Source organism: Gossypium hirsutum, chromosome A11, assembly GCF_007990345.1.
Source record: "Gossypium hirsutum isolate 1008001.06 chromosome A11, Gossypium_hirsutum_v2.1, whole genome shotgun sequence".
Taxonomy (NCBI): domain Eukaryota; kingdom Viridiplantae; phylum Streptophyta; class Magnoliopsida; order Malvales; family Malvaceae; genus Gossypium; species Gossypium hirsutum.
The window spans coordinates 123,377,456-123,394,626 of NC_053434.1; positions in this window are offsets into that span (position 1 = coordinate 123,377,456).

Sequence of the window (17,171 nt, forward strand, 5' to 3'; positions counted from 1 at the left end):
ACCTAACACAAGAATCTTCATGATATTTTTAACATAATAATAACTAATCATATTATAAAAATAAATAACCTAAATTACATAAAAATTGACATAATAGCAACTTTAATCTTAAATATTTATACATTGTTTTAATTTAGCTTTGATTCTAGAAATCTAACTCTCAACATTTACACATTATATAATTTAGTGTTTTTTACAGTTTCGTTTTTCTTTGTGACCCCCTTCACCTAAAAAGTTAAAAAAATAAATAAATTTATCAACTAAATTTGATTGAAAATATACTAAAAATGAAAACACCCAAAAAATCTAATATAATAATTTTCATATTTTCCCATTATTTTAAATTTAACCCTCAACGTCACAAAGAAAAACAAAACTGTAAAAAAAATCAAATTACACAATATATAAATGTTGAAGGTTAATTCTTGTATAATAAAGACACAATATATAAATGTTGAGAGTTAAAGTTTTTATTATACCAATTTTAGTAGCTGCCAATTTAACTTTCTGTTAGTAATTTAATGGTCGGTGATTAAAAAAGAAAAAATCAAATAATTAAGTGATCATTTTGTATCTTTTACATAATTAAATGAGTAAAAAAACTTATCAACAGTTGAGGGACTATTAATGAAATTTACCCTTTAATAACGATACCGGACCTAATAATACAATAAAAATGATTCCCCAGAGAGGGGAACAAGCAACAGAAAGATAATGCATTGGGTCAACGAGAGTGGGGGCCGTTTTCCTTCCCTGTTTCCAGCTTTTTTGGTCACTTTATTTGAAGAAAAAACAAAAGCAGACACAGTATCCAATGACCTACTTAGCCTTCTTATATAATTAGACCCCCTCCAATGAGTAATATTCGGCAAGCAGGCGACACTTTCTCTCTTCTACTCTAACAGTAAGCACTACTAAGTTTACTTGTTCATTATCATCTCTTGCTTTGATTTTCTTGAATTTCTTGAGAAGATTTTGTTTCATATAATTTTGCTTCAATGATTTGATTCTTCTTAATTTATATCTGAATTTTTGATATTATTATTTTTTTGTTCAACGATTTCTTCTGATCCAAGTTAAAATTTTCCAGCAACTGTTACAGTTTTTAGAATGACGAATATAATGGCCCAATTTGCCCGGGCCCAACTAAATTGATCAGCCCAAACAAATCCAAATAAATAAAACCAAAACAAAAAATATTAATAGCCCAAATAAAAAAATAATAAAGTCCAGTCCAAATTACAAAAAAAACTAAGCCCAAATGGCCCAAAATTTTAAAAATTTTCAGCAAAGAAAAAGGCAGAAGAAACCCTAGCCGCCCCTAGGTCCTCTGCCATGCCAGTCTTTTGACATCTGCCACCGCCTGTAGCACGCTCCCTCCACCTGCTCCCTTTGTTGACCACGCCTAACCCTACAAAACAGGACAGAAGGAGAAAGAGGTTAAGCTATGTAATCGGCTATAAAAAGCCACGAATGTTGTCAATGTAATTTTTACAGAGGAAAAATCAATAAAAAAAAAGAAATAGATAGTTCAAAAAAAAAACAAAAAAGCAATAGCAAAGACAGAAAATTAGATCTACCAAGGTGGTTATATTTTTCTTTCTTTTTCTTTTCGAAACTGTTTATGTATATATATATAAAAAAATCATTTTTTAAACTATATACATATATGAAAATAGAGTATAAAAAAAACTTACCTTTTGGAGTTCTGGCCGCCATGTACGGTGGTCGACGGCAGTGGACCAAGGCGGCCGACGACCAGTCCGGCGACCAGATTCATGAGAGAAGGAGAGGGTTTCAGAGAATCCTCTGAAATTTTTGAAAAGAAATAAAAGGAAAATGTTTTTTTCTTCTTTCAAATTTTTGGTATTTATATAGGGACTAAACAGCGCCGTTTTGGACTTAAACATTAAGCCTCAAAACGACGTCGTTTCAGCCTTAACTCGCGCGTTGACCGGACCCGTCCGGAGGATCCACGTGTTTTCAATCAATGGGCTATTTAGCATTTAGCCCTTCCCCTTTTTTTTTAGTTTTGCAATTAAGTTTTTATTATTTTTAATTTTGGCCCTATAATTTGTTTTGACTTCAGTTTGGTCCTTGAGCGGCGTCGTTTTGGAGGGCGAGGATTATTTCCCTTTTGGTCTCTCCTTGTTATTTGCGCGTTCAAATTAATCCGTTTTTTTTTATTTATTTCTGATATTGCCCCAAAATTTTGTTTTAAAGTTCAAATTAGTCTTTTTTTATTATTTTTTCTACGTTATTATTAAATTAATAAATTTAATATATTATTACTATTATTATTATATTTCCATATATTTTCTTATTCAAGTACTATTATTATTTATCTAATTATTTTTTATCTATTTATATTTCTATTATTATTATATTTCCATGTATTATATTTCTATTTCTATTTATGTATTAATATCATTGTTTCATTATTATTATTACTACTATTATTTATTATCATTACTATTATTATTACTATTATTATTATTTACTATTATTATTTATTATCATTATTATCATTATTATTACAATTATTTTATTATTATTATTATTATTATTATTATTCATCTATTTATTTATTACCCATTTTTTACATACCTTTAAAAATCAGATTATTTAGGTTTTTTACTTATAAATATATTATTCTTATTATTATTGTTATTTATCTATTATTATTGTTATTTAGTTATATATTTTATTGTAAATTTTACCCTTAATCTCATTTATACTCTAACTTGGTCCTTTATTCTTAATATTTTATAAATGATTTTCCTCAATATTAATTTATGTATTTTCTTATTTATTTATTTATTTTCTTTATTATGTTAAGAGATTAGTATTATCATTTCAAATGTATCTTTTATCATTATTATTATTCATTTCATTATTTATTTTTCTTTTGTTGTTCATATTAGTGCTAAAATAATATATTATGTGATCATCGCCATTATATGCATTATGGAATGTTCTATTAGCAATTTTTTTTAGTATCGTTTATCGACGCGACATTTCATTGGTATATCATCGTCCCATTTTTAACATCCCCATTTTATTTCACTTTGTTAAAATCACGTCAAGAAATCACGTTTAAATGCTTTTTTCCATAATAGGTTGTTTTATGTTATCTCTCAAATAAGAAAAATTATTTGTTTTAAATATTACATTTGATATTATTAAAAAAGGAGAGTTTTCAAAATAAGGCAATGTTTTGTATTTAGAAACTCGAGAAATTGTGCCTTAACGTACTGATTTCGATTTTTTCTCGTTTAATCTAAATAACCGAATATCATTTTTTAAATGAAATACATAAGTTTTAAATAAAAAAGCTTATTCTCGAGAATTCGAGGTTTTGTGTCCTAACTTAGTGGATGTGACATTTGTTACCTCGAGATAATATTTTTTTAAAACAAAGGTAATAATCTGTACTTGAAAATTCGAGAAATTGTGCCCTAACTTACTGGGTTTCGATTTTTTCTCGTTCGATCTAAATAACAAAATAACCTTTTAAAATTAAAATACATGAGTTTTAAAAATAAAAAAACGAGCTCATTCTCTTGAGTTTAAAATGTCGTGTCTTAACTTATTGGATGTGTCATTACTTTGAGATAAAAATGTCTTTAGCATCCACTTAAATTTATCCAAACATTTTTTTTGTAAAATTAATATTAATAAAAAAGGAGGATCGTATTTTTAAATTCTTTACGAATTTTCAACTTTCAACATTAAAACATTAATTAATCAATTAGGTACCAATTTTGGGCGTTATGAGGATACTAATCCTTTCTCGTACATAACCGACTCCCGAACCTGTTTTCTCAAATTTCGTAGACCAAAATCGACGTTTTAGTAAAACAAAACATTTTATTAAAACAATCAAATTATGAGGTGATCCGATCACACCTAAACAAAAAAAATTGTTGGTGACTCCCATTTTTTCGTTTTCAAAACCAAGTCGATCTTTTTTCAAAAAAATGGTTTCGACAATGAAGATTGGAGTCTCAATAATCTCAATGATCTGATATCCGAGGTCGCGAACGGACCACCATTGTTGTTCGAAGAGTTCAACTCGTTGATGTCGAGTGGAAGCAAAATAAGAAACAGGGATTTAGATCCCGGTAACTCACAAGAACCTAATAGAAAAGGCATGAAGAAACAATGCAGATGTCGGGGAACCTTTTATACTGGTGGATCATCAACTTCCCGGTAACAAGAACGTTTGAACGAGAAAACTATGGAGGGAACGGCGAAGGTTTACAAGGATCGAATTAGTAGGCGGATAAAAAACGTGAGTCTCTTAATTAAATTCATATTTGATTCACATTGTTGTTATGGGTAAATCTCACAAAAGGTCACTAAACTATTAGTAAATATATCTTTTGGTCACTCACCTATAAAAAATTACAAAATGATAAATAAACTATTTGAAAGTTCTCATTTAAGTCGCTGAGCTGTTAAAATCAACACTTGTACCAACCAAAAGCTCTCATTTCCTTTCTCTTTTACAATTTAGTTTTTTTTTTTAAGTAACAACTTTGAAAATTACGAATTAGTGAATCAAAATCAAAATAATTTCCTTCTCCAACTTTGGACACTAACTATCAAATCGACTTGGATTTAAGGTATGTTTTTCAACTTATTTAATGGGTACTAATCTGCCATATAAGTTGTCAAATAGTCGCTTTGACCTCGCTAACCAAACTTTTTAAAAAAACTTAAATCCTAGTAACTTAAATACAATTTTTGAATAGTTCAGTGACTTAAATGAAAACTTTCGAATGATTTAGTGACCATTTTGTAATAATTTGAAGTTGAGTAACTAAAACGTAAACTTACTAATAGTTTAGTAATCTTTTGTACAATTTACCCTAGTTATTCACTTTATATATATAACGGCTAAATTAGAAAAAAAAACTGTTTTTAAAAGTTAATTAGGGAAATAAATTGATTTTGAGGAGAAACAAAGTGTTTAAAAAGGCATTTTACAAAATGTGTTTCCTTTAATAACTTAATAGATCAGGGTTTTTTTTGTTAGATGGTTAAATGTTAGGGTTTAATTTTTTCTAACTCATATTTGTATTTTTTTATTTTACATTGTTTTATTTTTTAAAAAATATTTTAATTAATTTTTTAATTAATAATTAATGTTTTTATAAATAATAATTTTAGAGAAAAAAAAAAGCCTAAATCCCTAATTAACTTTTTCTAATTTACCTTGTATAAAACATCTGATAAAGTATTTTGTTCCTAGGATGGTGAGGATGATCTTCACCTCGAAAGAGAATAATACTTTATAATAGATGCAGGGCACCTACAAAAAAAGTACAATATACATGCATACATACATATGTGCATGCAGAGATTGCATATGATTCATGTTTTAAATATAATGCATATTATATGATAGAATATGTAAAAATGTCAAAATTAAAATTCATGTTGTTTTATATTTTTCAAATACATATCACATCATTCTTATAAATTATAACCTGTTTTTTTTTTTTTAATTGTTCTAGCTTTCTTCAGCATGCCTGTGGGCTGTGGCTGATGTCGAAGAAACTACAACACCTAATCATCTTATTATTGTTGATGAAGATCAAGATCAGCATCATGGAAGTTTGCTAACTCCTCAAGTGTTATACTCTAATTTTAGTTATCTGAAAAACCAACCTTATGACAAAAGGCAACTGTTATGCCACCTTCATATCACCTACGACCTCGGCTCGCCACACCATTGAGCACACTTTCATCATGAGCTGCCTCCACTAAAATTGTTTGAGATTCTTCAGCTGTGCAAGTCACCTTACATTTTCATGTCATCAATCTACAAGATCATATATATCACCGTCTCTACGAGGAAATAGGATGTGACCCTACGGCCAACAAGATACTTACACGTAATATCATCTATGTCTCATATATAAACTTTCTCACCTAGAAGGAGGGATGATCCTCACTCCCTCTCTCTCTTCTCTCTCTTATTATCCTTCATCACATTATCACAACAGCTCTTCGCCTTTCAAGGGTGAAGCATCATTCACCTCTGTCAACTCTTCCCCTTGTTGATTCTTGATATCAACAACAAATTGTAAAATTCAAGTTTTACTGCTTCTCTAATCCTGCACAGACATTTGCATTTAAAACAATAAGTATTGTTGAATCTTCTTAAGCACGAAGATATATATATATATATATATATCTGTGTGTGTTTAGTTGAAATGCATATTGTAATGACCCAATTTCACCCGGGCTCATATTACAAACAAATAAAACTAAAAAATTAAACTAAAAAAAAGTCCAAGTCAAAAAATTAATCTTTTTACAATATGGCCCAATGGCTAAATAAATAAAATCTTAATGGCCCAAATGGCCCAAAAAACTTAAAATTTTTAATAAAACAAAAGAAACCCTAGCCTACTTTGCGCCGCTCTTCGTGCCTCGTCAGCGTGCTCGTCGCTCGAGGCTTGATGCGCCCTTGTCGCTATTGCACCAAAATGGCAAGGGTACGCTTCCCATCGCCACGTTGACTCCAGGCCACCTAAAAAAGGAAAACACAGAAGCAGCAAAAAGAACACGTAAGAACAATAGCAAATAGTAGAGAAAAAAAATAGAATAATAATGTTGTAATTTAGCTATAAAAAGCCTACAAAAGTCGATTGTAGAAGATGGTTTTTTTCTTTTGAAATAAAAATCGAAATAAAAAAACAAAAAAATAGAGCAATTGAAAAAATTTCATAGGTGATCTTTTTTTTATTTTTCTTTTTTCTTTGAATCTATTATTATATATATATAAAATATAAAAGAAAAAGAAAAAAGAAAACTCACCTAGTGGTCGTTTCTACCGTCGGAGCCGAAGGGTTCTTTGCCTTTTTGGCCATATTTTGGCCAATGTCTAAAAAAATCAACCCTAGATTCAAGCTTAGGGAGCTGAAATAGCCAAAAAGGAGGTTTCTATTTTTTTTGGAATGACGAAGATTGGAGTTATAAACTCTTTTCAAATTTTCAATTCTCGACACTAAGACATTAATTAATGTAAAATATTCATTTTATTTAAAGAGATTTGTTTTCTAGAAAAGTTATTTTAATAGAATTGAATCAGAATTAGGCCTCTTTTTGAATTCATTTCATACATCTCTATTATATTGCATCACATGCATTAAATTTTACAAAAATACCCTAATTAATAAAAATTATGACAGTTAACTTGGAAACCAACAAGAGTCTACCAACTGAATATTGTTACGATACTTGTGACAAAACCAAAGCAATGGATCAAAGATTAGAGAGACTAGAACAGATTCAAAAGGACATGCAAGATTAGTTGCAAGCGCAGCTACAAGAACAGTTAGCGATAGTACAATAGGACATGAAGAATCAAATACAGGAATCTCAAAGTATGATAAGCTAATTAACACAGTTGCTGGCTAGAGGACTTGAAAAAAACGAAAATCATTGTGGTTAACTCAGGAGATGATAATGAAGACCCTACCTATCCCCCAAGTTTTACCCCGATAAACGTCCAGGCTAAACCAGATGCGTACCTACGAAGGATACCCATTACCATCAAACCTTAATAATATCAAGTCGATACCTCAGTATCGATTAACTACCTAACAAGTTCAGGTTTCAATCCTGAAGATAATCCGACCAACCCAGTTGTTCCTGATCTAGACAACATGGCAGAAATAGATAAAGTAAGGGTAGAACTGTCAAAACAACTAGAAGATTGTTGCAGGTGGTTGGAAGAAAAATTCAAAACAATGAAGAATGTTGATTACCATTGCGGGGTTGATGCTAAAGATTTGAGTTTGGTCTCAGATCTAGTACTCCCACCAAAATTCAAGACTCCAAAGTTTGAAAAGTATAATAGTACGAGTTATCTTGAAGCCCACATCATTATGTTCTGCCAAAGGATGACGGGATACGTTAATAATGACTAATTATTAATCTACTACTTCTAAGATAGTCTGATCAGGTCACTGACCAAATGGTACAACCAGTTGAGCCGTGCCAAAATCAACTCATGGAAAGACTTGACACAGGTTTTCATGAAACAATATAACCATGTGACTGACATGACGCCTGACAAGATTACGCTACAGAATATGGAAAAAAAGTAAAGTGAAAGCTTTAAGCAATATGCCCAAAGATGGAGAGAGGTAAGTTGATAACATACCATACGAGGATCTGGATTCCCAACACTTGTTGAGGGTTGAAAAACCAAATTAAAAAGTTAAAGTTAAATCGAAAACTTAAATTGAGTAATTAAATTTGTAAAAGTTTAACATACCTTTTTACGGTTATTTTCTAATGTCTCAAATTTGCTTGAGAACTCTCCCTCTTGAAAGTTCATGTCCCTAAGCTACCATTATAATGTGTCTCTGAAACTTATTCTCTGATCTAATATATATGGATTAATGTACTCTCTTTTTTTGTAGTAGGAGAAATTGCATACTCACACCTAAAAGTAGAATCTTCATGATATTTTTAACATAATAATAACGGATCATATTTTAAAAATAAATAACCTAAATTACATAAAAAAATTGATATAATAGCAACTTTAATCTTAAATATTTATACATTGTTTTAATTTAATCTTGATTATAGAAAATCTAACCCTAAACATTTACACATTATATAATTTGGTGTTTTTTTAAAAAAAAAATTGTGACCCCTTTCACCTAAAAAATTGAAAAAAGAACAATTTTATCAACTAAATTTGATTGAAATTATACTAAATTAAACATAAAAACACCCAAAAATCTAATATAATAAATTTTATATTTTCTCATTGTTTTAAATTTAACCCTCAATGGCATAAAGGAAAGTAATAATGCAAAAAATACGAACTTACACAATATATAAATGTTGAAGATTACTTTTTTTTTAGAATAAAAGACACAATGTAAAAATGTTGAGAGTTAAAGTTTCTATTATACTAATTTTAGTAGCTGCCAAGTTAACTTTCCGTTAGTAAATTAATGGCAGGTGATAAAAAAACCGAATAGTTAAGTGATCATTTTGTATATTTATAAGCGAATTGTTTCAGTATTTTGATTATCACCAATGTAAAAGACTGTCCTAGTTTCTTGAATTTATCTTGAATTAAGCAATTGTGTGAACAGTGAATTAGAGAGGTTGAATTGATTTTGAGTCAGACTAATTTGAGTATTAAAAATTTTGATTTATTTTTATTCGAATTTGAGCTTTCCATTTAAGCTTCATATTGCTCCATGGCAAAATAAAAGGCAAGAGACAAAAGAACCATACAAAGTACTGAGACAAAAGAACCATAAAAAGTACTGCGCTGTGATTACCTGTTCTTCGAGAAGTAAATTGACAATGAATACACGAATGCAGATTCCAAACAACAAACGAAGCTAGGGAAGCTAAATTCACATGCCTTATTGAATGCTATGAATGTCACTGTTTGTACAAACAAGCAGAACACGAGATCCCTTGCTAAGTAAAAAACGAGGACTAGCTGCAGTATAAACTGAGGCAAAAAGGAATTGAGCTTTTCCAGAACAGAAAGATGGGAAGGGCGAAGCTAGAATAATTTTGCAGGGGTCGGATTAAATTTTAATTTTTTATAGTATATATCTTTATAATTTTTAAAGAATTAAATTAAATTTTTATAATTTTAGGAGTTTTGTAGTATTTTTACCGTCTCTAATGTAACCTACTCTGTAGTTTCACTTTTCGGAAGAATATACTGAGATAACATTTATATCGGAGGTCTGCTAGAAAAGTATGAGGGTTTGGATAAAAATATAAGTTCGAAAAATGGGTTTGGACAAAAAATAAGGCATGTTTAGAAAACTGGTCGGGCCTCAAGCAAGGCCTTTTTGGTCTGACCCTAGCCCAAATATGAAAAACAAAACTGTTTTTTTATTTTACTGTTTTGTTACTATTTTCTTGTTGTTTTTAACTATTTTGCTATTGTTTCACTTTTATGTTGTTACTATTTTGTTAATTTTGTTACTATTTTAGACGCATTTACTTGTTAAGTTGCATATATCTTAATGTTATTTAAGTATACATTTTTTTTAAATTTATTTTCAATTTGCTGGGAAACATTTATTTTAATATTTTTAGTATTTTTTATTTATTATATATATTAAAAATTATATAAAAAATAACATAAAAAAATTAATACGGTCGGACTGGGCCGAGTCGAGTGCAAGTGCAAATGTTTTTATTTGAATAAGGTTTGAATAATATTTTATGCTCATTTTTTAAATTGGGCCGAATTTGACCTTAACAAACAAACCTAAAATTTTAATTGGGCCCAACCTAAACCTAATTCAGCCCATCATCACCTCTACTTTCAACTTTATGATTTTGAGTATTTTGAAATAGAAAATTTGTATGAAGTTAATGCATATTGTTGTGTTACAATTGAGATGTCTTATAATTATATATAACTTTGATAAGTTAATAATTTATATTATATAGATTCTAAGACAATGATATATTTTCATACCCTTATCGTCTTTTCATGTTTCTTTACTTTTTCTCCTTCCCACTTTGTTTTTCTTTATGTCTTTTTTCTTTTAATGCGGGGGTAATGCACTGTTTGAATAGCCAATAAGGAATCATGTAACGGTTCTCCTTCATTAACGGTAACCAGCTGGATTATTTATAAAAAAAAAGGTTAAATTTTATAGTTTTAAATATTTCAATTTTTTGAATTTTTTGAATCATATTTAAGATATTTTATATTTATAATTTTTAATAAATTAACAATATTTTTAGGGCTAATTAAATAAATTGAATATGGAAGTTTAAATTTATCTCCAAACTTCAAATATTTTAATTGACTCTTTAAAAATATATTTTTTTAATTTTCTTTTCAATTTTTACATATATTTTAAAATTTGAGATTTTTTTAAAATTTATATAAATTTCTAAATTATTTCCTTTCTTTTAATTTATATATTTGAATTTTTATAGAAATTTAAAGTTTTCAAATTTTCACGTCATATTGATTGTGTGTCACGATATGATATTATCACGTCATTGAAAATGAATTCAGCTACAAATAAGCACTAAAATAGTGGATCTAAAATTTGTTTGGATATCAAGTTGGGACAAAAACCGAAGATGTCAAGTTTGGTGCCTAATAGAAGTAAGTAAAATCTGATTCGATTTAAAAAATTTGATAAAAATTTTAAATTTTGAATTAAATAGTTTGAGTTATTTGGATCAACTCGAATAAAAAATTAAGTTTTTCTGTTTAACTCAAATATGAGTTACACAATTCGAGTTATCCGAAAATCCGAATAAGAAAAAGCAAAACTACGTTGTTTTGATAAATGTTTACCTTTCTAAAGTCAAAAGTCAAAAGTCAAAATCATTAAGTTAAAAGACAAAATTTACGTTATTTTGATAAATATTTACTCATTAAAGTAAAAGGCAAAACCATTATATTGTTTATGTAGTTAAATAATATTATACTTCGTCTACTAGTTAAAAAATCGGCCCATCTAAACGCAACATTGAGTATAAATAGTAGGATTCGTTAAAACACAATAACTTGTTATTTTCTTGCTATCAAACTCTTTTGAAATATCGTCAATCATTTTACTCTTTCGGCAGCCTATTATTGCCAAAGCCAATATCTGCTCGTAAAAACAAAGCAGCACTTGATTAGCTCCCTTTTCCCTCGCCTGTATCGTTCTATTGCTAGTTCTTCTTCGAGGGGTCTATACAAATACAAGAAAAGGACGATAAGAAAAAAAAAATGACGTCCATTGATACAATAGCTTCTCTTGTCGTAGTTAATTTGAACTATATATATATATGTATGTAATTTGTGTAATATATTGTTCCACTTTTGACCCATTTTTCATTGTAGGATGGTAATGGTTGAACCAGTTCTGTTTTTTTTTATATGTTTTATATAATTTAGCATTTTACTCTCTAATCATTGTGTTACTGTCTAAACTTTGGTTGATTTCAATTTATGACGGTTAATATTCTAGTTTAATAATTGAGTATTATTATATATTTAATTTGATTTATTTATTTATAAAAAAATCATTGCAATATATGTAAAAACAATTTAAAATATAAATTTATTAATTAATATATGTAAAAACAGCTTTTTTAGAAAATATTTTCAGGGAGTCTGCCAAATAAGAGAAAATATTTTACACAGATTTATCCAAACACCAGAAAAGTAAATCATTTTCCGTAAATCATTTTACAGAAAATATTTTACTGGCAAACAAACGGACCCTAAGTTAAAAGACAAAATTACGTCATTTCGATAAATGTTTACTCATTAAGTTAAAAGGCAAAACCATTATATTGTTTATATAGTTAAACAATCTTGTACTTCACCTACTAGTTAAATAATCGGCCCATATAAACGCAACCTTGAGTATAAATAGTAGTATTCGTTAATTCGACTCGACTTGACTCAATTTTTTGACTCAATTTGACTCGACTCGATCGAATACTCACCCCTAATGCTTAATACATACTTCCAACTTTTTTTTTCATTTATTATTTGGATTAAATCACATTTTGGAGTTTGAATTGTTTTTTGGATTCAATTTAGGTGCTAAACTTGCAATTGTTGTTGCATTACGGTAGAACTTTTATTGGGAACAAAAGTACTGTAAAAACGTAATCTCCTCAAAATCAAAATTCCTCAGTCTTCATCGCAGCTCTTCCAACACGTCGGTTTCTTGACGCTAGCTTTCCTCATCGGTTTCTATCATGCTCCGCTTCTGCTACTACAAAATCAGGAGCCCTTCCTTCCAGATAAGTGTCCTCCCCTCTTCTTATCCCTTTTGTAACAGGGATATGCGCTAAACCATTTGCTTTCCTCAATGCATGTTAAAAAAAAAACATCTATCAAACTTCTTACTCAACTCCTTCGAGTCCTTAATATAGGTGCTTATGACAGATCTGTCATCTTGTTCTATTTACAGTTTCCTGATAATCGATCGGGCATCGCCTTCAATTACCATTTTCTAAAAACCCAGATCGATTCCCATTTATACTGTCTGGAGATAGGCCAATGCTTCAGGCGCAAAAGAAGAAAGAATTAATGTAGCTATTCAGAATAATTCTTGAGCCCATCACCTGCCTACCAAGCTCGAACATGATTCTTTTGTGTGATTTTTGAAGGGTGCATCAAAGTTTATTTTGATAAACGCTGGATCTTGTGGGTGCCATCTTTCCATCATAATCTCTTAGCAGGTAAATTTCTCTCTATATCATCAATTTCCTTTAGGTATTCTCTTATGAAAACAACTTATTCAATTACCTCCTTATTCCTTGTTGTCCAAATGACCAAGGAGCACAGAACACTGTTCTACATTTACGTGCTGAAATGGTAGACACAATATCCATTAACCAGTCTCTAAACCTACTCTGTAATACATACTGATTCCATGTTATTTCTAACTGTTGTCATACTTCTTTTACAATGATACAATCTCGGAAAACATACTCTATCATTTCAGTTCCATCTGAGCATCGAGGACAGGCTGCTGAACTTCGAAGCCTTCTGTAATGGAGATTACAATACGTTGGAATGTAATTATTAAATAGCCTCTATATTGTAATCTTTTGATGGCAAATCTGTTTGCCGCAGCTTCTTGTAGAAAATGGTGTGACCATTATTGTAGTGTCTAGTGTCACGGGCCAGAGTTCAAAGCCCGTGACCATCGAACCAAATACATCCGATGGAGGTCTATTAATCAGATGGGGATCATTTGGCCCACGTGAGCTGGCCCGATTCAAGGAACTGTTGGAGAAGCTTGTTAGATTAAAGTCTGGTTGGCCCAATCGGACTGGCCCGTTGCTTGAAGAGATTGAAGGTCCATCTACAAATATGGAAACATGATCTTAAAAGATATGATATTATAATCTTAGAGATCTTAGATATGATATGGAATCTTATAAGATATTATTTTATAAGATTACATATCTTATCTAATATATGTAATCTTAGAAGATATGATATTATATTCTTGGAGATTTGATGGTAGGTACCTTTTAATCTCGTCCGTCGATGTAATTGTATCTTGACCGTCGGTTTTGGGGGAGCTCAAGTATAAATAGAGAGCCTCCCCCTCATTTGTACTCACTCCATTCATTGTTTCATTATTCTTTGTGAATAAGAGAATAGAGAGCATTTACTCAAACACTTTGTGTGCGTCCCTTTCTGTTGTTCTTTATAAGCTTCTTTTGGCATAAGTTTGCTTCCGCTGTACGAGTTGGTGCCTTGGAGGAGTTCTTAAGGAATCCTCATTCGAGTAAAGGCTGACTTGGGCGAGTTTGGACGAGCGAATCGCCTAAGGCCGCACGAATTGCGAGACGAAAGGTCTAGCCCCGTGACAAGTGGTACCAGAGCTAGAGTTCGAACCAAGAAGTATCCGAGCTATTGGTTCAAAGGCACTGTTGGGATGTCGAAAGAAGAGTTCGAACAAATATGGGCGAGAAAGTCTTTGAGGGAAATGTTGTCGGCAGTAGAGGTACGCGTAGGTAAACTTGAGGAGTCCATGGAAGACGTTAAAGAGTCTGACAATGCTCGTGGGGAAAGCATTGAAGACATGAAGGAGCAGTTTAGAGACTTTGTGACCACGTGTCTAACTTCTCAAAGGGATAACGTGCAAGAGTTGCTAGATTCCCAAAGGAAGAAGCTGACAGAGAGGAACAATGCTCTCGAAGCCATGGTGAAGGCTTTGAAGGAGGAAACAATGGCCACGACGCTGACTTTAAGCACAAGAATAGAGGAGCTCGAGGGAGAGCTGGCCTTGTGTCGAGCTGCGGTGGAAGAAGGAGTGTCGAGTGCAGCACTCAGTAGCGAGTGTGTCTCGGAACCGAAAGAGTTTGTGGGGACAAGGTCTGCATGTGATGTGGATAATTTCTTGTGGAGGATGGAAAACTACTTCCGTGCCAAAGGCATCGTGAATGATGCGGATAAGGTACAAACTGCTTCATTATTTCTTATTGATATTGCGCTTTTATAGTGGCGAGGTAGGACCACAGATAAAAGGCAATGTGAGATTGAAACATTGGAGAAGTTCCAATGCGAGTTGAAGGGACAGTTTTACCCGGAATTTGCCGAGGAAGAAGCTCGGGCAAAGTTGCAAGGAATAACGCAACGGAGCACAGTGGGGGAGTATGTTCGTGAGTTCAAGGAACTCATGCTCCAAGTTTTGAATGTGACCGAGAGAGAAGCAATGCTTGCTTTTCAATAGGGATTGAAGCCGTGGGTCAGACAGGAGGTGGAACAAAGAGATGTCCAAAAGCTGTCGGAAGCCATGAAGGTAGCGGTATCCATAGTTAAGCTTGGTCTAGGGAAAGACAAGCTTGGATCTTCCAAGTCCGAGGAAAGAGGCGTATGTGAAAGGGATCATAAGGAAGATACGGATGAGTATGGCAATGACAACGGCGACAATTGTGGTAATGGGAAACCACGAGTTGGGAAGAAGAAACCCAAGAAGAAAAGGACAAGCTGAAATGCTTTCTCTGCGGCGGTCCACACATGCTAAAGAAATGTCTGATGAAATCCGCGCTTAGGAAGAAGCCGGTGGGTAAGGCATTGGGACTTGGTTTGAGCGCAACGGGTGTTGAAGCCAAGGAGGCCGAAAGCGAGAAGAAGCCAGTCGAGTGCTTCTTATGTCATGGTCCGCATAGGTTGCGGAAGTGTCCAAGGAAGTCTGTTATCGATGGGAATGATCGAGCAGATACGGAGCCCAAGAAGCTTGGTTCGAGCAAGGGAAAAGCCGAAGCCAAGAGGGCAAAGAGAAACAAGTCTGTCATCGAAGGGAATGATGGAGCAGACAAGGAGCCCAAGAAGCTTGGTTCGAGCAAGGGTAAAGCCGAAGCCAAGAGGGCAAAGAGGAGCAAGTCTGTCATCAAAGGGAACGATGGAGCAGACAAGGAGCCCAAGAAGCTTGGTTCGAGCAAGGGTAAAGCTGAAGCCAAGAGGGCTAAGAGGAGCAAAAAGAAGCGAGTAAAGTGCTTCTTGTGCCGTGGTCCGCATGAGTTGCGGAACTGTCCAAAGCAAGCCATAGTCAAAAAAAAGGCAACGTCCGAGCATAGTGAGTCGTCGGAAGGGCTTCCACCCAAGGGAGAGGTGAATTTGTCATCGAACTTAGAGGAAGAAGTTGCGATGAAAACAGTGAAGCTAGGAACAATGAGACTCGAATCGAGTGAAGCGTCGGAGTTGGCCGAGTCATCGACAAGGCTTCCACCTATGGGAGAGGTGGGTGGTGCATCAGACTTCAAGGAAAAAGAAGTGATGCATGTGGGACAGTTGACTCGAGTAAATGCAAAGGTACATTCGAAACACTCTGATAGTGTTTTGCATTCTAACTTGTGTACTTGGCGAGAACGTAGGGGCTCTTTCGAAGTTCTTGAGCAAGGAGGCCGAGAGATTGTGGGCAAAGCGAAGCCAAGTGTCGTGAATCATGAGGATTCTGTTCGAGGGAAGTTAGAATGTGGGCAAGGGAGTGACATAACTCATTGTCGTCGAGATGTACAAACGAGTAGGACGGCTCGAGTTAAGAAGCGACGGAAGTCAAGGCAAAAGTCCCAAAGAAAGGAAAGAGCTAAGACAACAAGTGGGATCCAAGGCGAATCAAGTCAGTGCCATTCAAGAGTCGCAACGAGGACATTGCGAGAATGGGTGGGGGAGAATGTCACGGGCCAGAGTTCAAAGCCCGTGACCATCGAACCAAATGCATCCGATGGAGGTCTATTAATTAGATGGGGATAATTTGGCCCACGTGAGCTGGCCTGATTCAAGGAACTGTTGGAGAAGCTTGTCAGATTAAAGTCTGGTTGGCCCAATCGAACTGGCCCGTTGCTTGAAGAGATTGAAGGTCCATCTACAAATATGGAAACATGATCTTAAAAGATATGATATTATAATCTTAGAGATCTTAGATATGATTTGGAATCTTATAAGATATTATTTTATAAGATTACATATCTTAGATAAGATATGTAATCTTAGAAGATATGATATTATATTCTTAGAGATTTGATGGTAGGTACCCTTTAATCTCGTCCGTCGATGTAATTGTATCTTGACCGTCGGTTTTGGGGGAGCTCAAGTATAAATAGAGAGCCTCCCCCTCATTTGTACTCACTCTATTCATTGTTTCATTATTCTTTGTGAATAAGAGAAT